A 5,341-nucleotide genomic window follows, 5' to 3' on the forward strand; every position below is an offset into this window, starting at 1 on the left:
GACAGTCGCATTGAGTTGCTTCCTTGGGTTAAATTTAGTGTTGCTTGGCAGGCTACGTTTTGGTCGTTCGGAAATCAACTTGGCGAGCTGTCCAATTTGAGTTTCAAACCCCTAGATTGATATTTGTTGATTTTTGAGTACTGTCTCAGTATTCTGAAAACGAGTTTCTGACACTGAGATGAATTTTGTTAGCATCTCCTCAAGGTTCGGCTTTTTCTCTTACTGGTAAGGTGGTTGTTGAAAACCCAGAGGATGTTGTGGCCTTTGATTTCCTTGACCGCCCCACGAAAAATTGGGATGGTTCCTCCAACATGCATTATAAGTGTTGCTATGCGGGTTATTTTGGGGTTTAGAGTTATTGTTACCTATATATTGGACTTGTTCCTCCTCGATGCTAAGGTTGAAGGATTGATATTCTGTGCATGCTCCTCCTCTATTCGAATTGCACCTCATCACTGGATGTACCTGAGTAGAACCACACAAACCGTCAATCTTTTTATTTAAGAGTTCTACTTGGTTAGATAGCATAGTAACCGCGTCGAGGTTGAAAACACCGGCTACTTTCGTCGGCTTTGTTCTCATAACTTGCCTTTGATAGTTATTCAGTGACATCTCCTCAATAAATTTGTAAGCCGCCTCAGGTGTCTTATTATTGATAGTTCCTCCAGCAGCTGCATCAATCATCTATCGAGTCGAATGATTCAAGCTATTATGAAACGTTTGAACCTATAGCCAAAGCGGTAACCTATGTTGAGGGCACCTTCTCAAAAGGTCATTGTATCTCTCCCATACATCATAGAGTGTTTCTAAATCCATCTGCACAAAACAAGACATATCATTACGTAATGTGACTATTTTAGCTGGCGAAAAATATTTTAATAAAAACTTTTCGGTCATTTGTTCCCAAGTAGTGATTGACCATCGTGGTAACGAGTTCAACCATTGTTTAGTCTTATTCCTTAACGAAAAGGGAAACAACCGAATGCGAATGGCGTCATCAGAAACGCCATTAATTTTAAAGGTATCGCAAAATTCTAAGAAATTTGCCAAGTGAGCGTTGGGATCCTCATCCTGCAAACCATCAAACTGAACAAACTGTTGTATCATTTGAATTGTGTTAGGTTTCAGTTCAAAATTATTTGCAGCAATAGTAGGTCTAACTATACTTGACTCAGTTCCTGTTAAATTAGGTTTAGTATAATCATACATAGTGCGTGGAACAGGATTCTGATTTACTGGATCAGCAGCAATCGCAGAAGGTAGCGAATTTTCTTGGTTTTCAGCCATCTCCTCGATTGTGGTTGAAGTATCGTCCTCTTGCTCGTCCTCTGTGTATCTTAGGTTGGGCCTTATTTCTCTCCGGTTTCTGCGAATTGTGCGGTCAGTCTCACCATCAAAAATTAATGGTCCTGACGGGTTTCTTCTGGTCATAAACTAGAAAAACCTATCAGAAGGAAATAAATGAAGAATTAGAAAATAAAATAAAATAAAAATTTAAATTGCAATAAAAGTAAAATGGCTAAAGTAATAAAAATCGAGTGTTCCTAATAACCTAGTTCCCGGCAACGGCGCCAAAAACTTGATACATGATATTCGTAACAGGTTTTAAGATTTATAAATGAAACGTTCTTGAGACTAACTTATTATCACGATTAAGGCAAGTGTACCTATCGAACAGTAGTACAGTTCAGTAAGACCGGATTGTCGAACCCAAAGGAACTACGAGTACTAGTATTTACTTTCTTTTTATTATCTAGCCTAAAAATTAAGAGGTTTGGTTATCTAAACTAATTACTAATTAAGAATGAACAGAAAGAAAACTTGGGAAAATACTTTTGGGAAAATTCGATTGATAGAGAAAATACCTAAGGGAAAATCCACATAGACTTCACTCGTTATTTGACTTTGAATCAGACGATTTATTTATTTGACTTGATCCATAGAAATCTCTAAGTTATATTATTATCTCTCTCGAGACTAATAACGTCTAACCCTAGTTGAATAATCGAAATCTCTTTTTAATTAACACCCTAAAATTGCATTAACTTGATCTATGGATTCCCTTATTAGGTTTCACCCTAATCCCGCAAACTTTTGTCACTTTATCTCTAGGCGTGCAATCAACTCCTCTTAATTATGACAATTTTACTCTTAGATAGGGTCTATTCCTCCTCTGAATAAGAGCATTGACTTGACTCAATATCCTGGAATATTAAGACAAGAATTAAGAATACATAATTAAGAACAAGTTAAATATTTATCATATAATTCAGATAATAATAACAAGATCTGTCTTAGGCTTCATTCCCCTTAGGTATTTAGGGGGTTTAGTTCATATTTATGAAGGAAAACTTCTCAAAAGCATAAAGATAACAAAATATAAGAAAACCCAAAACTTTTGAAGGAACTTGAAGGGAGATCTCCAGTCTTGATGATGAATCCGACCCTTGAGATGGATCAATAGGCTTTCCTTGAGTTATTCCCTGCTTCCTACTCTGCGTCCCCTTCCTAACTGCCTCCTCAAGTGTTTAAATAGTCTTTGGAATGCCTAAGAGCCCTCAAAATTAGCCTTTTCCGAATTGGACTAAACTTGGGCTCGGCAAGGACACTCCCGTGTGCGATTACTTAAGGCCGTGCCAAAGCCTATTAAACCTACACGGGCGTGTGGTCTACCCGTATGGTGAACTCTAAGCCGTGCTGATTTCTCACGTTGGCCTGTTTTCTCCATTTTTGGCCCGTTTCTCGATCTTTTTACTCTCCTATGCTCACCTAAGTATAAAACATGAAATTAAAGGATTAGGAGCATCGAATTCACCAAATATAAGGAGAAATCATCCATAAAATGTGTTAAGCATGGGGTAAAAATATGTATAAATTACGGTTTATCACCTCCCTACACTACCATCAACCCCTCTAGAGAATTTTTTTTTCATCTTCCTCATATTAATCATGTGTCTTGAGTAACAACAGAATTCGTCGAGAATGTTTTTTATTACTCGAGCTTGATGTTCCTCAGCTTAGCCAAAAAGAATCAAGTTATTTATGAAAAAAAAAAGATGTGGTGGACCATTACAAGCCAATTGAATAGCGGACCAGTTACCAGCATCAATAGCAGCACGAATTCTATGGCCCAACTACTCTATGCACAAGATAAACAAATAAGGAGATAAAGGACATCCCTAGCGGACACCCCTAACTGGCTAAAATTTAGGAGTTAGAATCTCATTCTATAAAACCTACATAGTAGAGCTAGAAATTGTAGACATAATAACATTACAAATGAAATTAGAAATACCTGCAGCTTGAAGTGATGCATCGATGAAATCCCATCGTACCCAATCATAAGCTTTCTCTAAATTAATTTTTATGGCCATCCATCTCATGTTCTTCTATGTGCTCTTTATAGAGTGTATGGTTTCTTACGCGATGATGGTGTTATTCGTGATGTTACATCCTGCTACAAAACCAGTCTGTTCAAGAGCTATAATTCTTGGAAAAACCACCTTAAACTAATTTGCAATAGCCTTTATAACCAGTTTGTAAAGGACAGAACATAAACTAATAGGTCGAAAGTGAGCGAAGCCCTCCAAAATTTGAATTTTAGGGATAAGCATGATAAACATGTTATTCAATTCTGAATCAATGCTTTCGTAGTTAAAGACATCTTTAACCCATCTACAAACGGAGGCACTTACATGATCCCACTGACTCTGATAAAATAAAGCATGAAAACCATCACTTCCTAGAGCATTTAGAGGTTTCATGTCAAAAAGAACAGCTTTGATTTCCTCATCAGAGACTGGTCTATTAAGGAGATTAAAACCCTCGTCATTGAAGCGAGGAAAATCATTAGGAGGTAGACCTCTCATCGGCCTGGGGTGCTCACCATATAAAGTATTATAAAAATTAACCGCTTCAGTTTTCAGTTGATCCTTATCCATAATCCAATCACCCAGATAATTTTTTAAGGCAGTAATTTCATTCTGTATTCTTCTCCTCAGAGTGCGCGTTTGGAAAAATTTTGTATTTCGGTCCCCTAAAACCAACCAAACCCATTGTGCCTTCTGACACCAAAAAACCTCCCCATGGTGTAACACATTTTCGAATTCCTCTCTCACTTTCATCTCAACTTGATTAAGATAAGAAAATCCCCTTCTATCTCACTCGATCTCAATGCTTTTAAGCTTCCTAGTCAAAAGCTTCTTACGAGTAAAAATAAAACCATACACATATTTATTCCATCTTTTAACCTGTTATGTAAACTCAGAATGCACCATCGATATATTATTAGAGACTCTCCAATTTTCCTTAACAAAATCCAAAAAACATGGGTACTTAATCCAACTTGCTAAGAATCTGAATAGACGTGCTTTGACGGCATAGTGATCAGACATGTAACAACCCAAGTTTTAAGGTCATTGGAAAAGTGAGTTTTGGGGTTTTCGATTTAGAAAATTAGATTCGTAAATATTTATTAGAAATATTTACGAAGTTAAGTGAGAGGTTAATTAGATTTTAATTAAGTAAATTTAGCTTAATTAGGGTTAGTTAAGTATATGGATTAAATTGAATAAAGTGTGAAGGTTTAATTATTAACTATAGAAAAGTCAAGGACTAAATTAGTAAATAAGCCTTATGTGACAAGTGTGGTAAGTATAAATACATTTGTATTATTATAATTGGTACAAATGTATGTAAATAAATGTATTTACTTATTATTTAAGAAATTAATGATTATAATAATATAATAGTTAATAATATAATAAAAGAATAAAAAATGAAATAAAAAAAAAAAGAAAGAAAGAAGGCACGATTAGCAGGGAAAGAAAGAAAGAAAAAGGGAAAGAAAAAAGAAAAGGGAAAATTTGGGTTTTAAGATTTCAAGATTGATTGGTAAGTCAATTTAATCCCCTTTTCTTGTAATTTTGGTGTCTATGGAATCTTAGGAAGAAATACTATTTGAATTTTGTTGAAATTTAGAAAGTTATTGAATTTTTAAGTGTTGATTAAGTTTTTTGTGAATGAAAGAATTATTGGTTTAATTGATAGAAATTCAAGTTAGAAGTGAGAGAAGGATTGAATTGTAAAGATAGATATAAGTTTTGTTATAGTAAGGACTAAATTGTTTAAATTGTAGAATTGATATTTTATATTGAATATTAAGAGTTGAAACTTGTTTAAAGTAGGTATAAAATGAAATTTATAAGGTTATTTGAAGAAAAAGAATGGTTATGGTGGTAGGACCTAATTGGAAATATAGTAAAAGTACATGAAAATTAAAGAGTGTGTTATTAAATAACATATATTGAAAATTTTTAATGTTAAATTTTATGTAGTCAAC

The 5,341-nt window shown here is 34.6% G+C and overlaps 1 non-coding gene across 1 annotated transcript; it reads left to right on the top strand.

Annotated features, from left to right (window-relative positions):
- The first annotated feature begins 742 nt into the window (after positions 1–742).
- LOC128282240 (small nucleolar RNA R71) lies at positions 743–849 on the top strand. The gene has a single exon (XR_008272450.1). It is a non-coding gene; the product is annotated as a small nucleolar RNA R71 (small nucleolar RNA).
- Positions 850–5,341: the final 4,492 nt, after the last annotated feature.

Source organism: Gossypium arboreum, chromosome 1 (assembly GCF_025698485.1).
Source record: "Gossypium arboreum isolate Shixiya-1 chromosome 1, ASM2569848v2, whole genome shotgun sequence".
In the NCBI taxonomy this organism is placed as follows: domain Eukaryota; kingdom Viridiplantae; phylum Streptophyta; class Magnoliopsida; order Malvales; family Malvaceae; genus Gossypium; species Gossypium arboreum.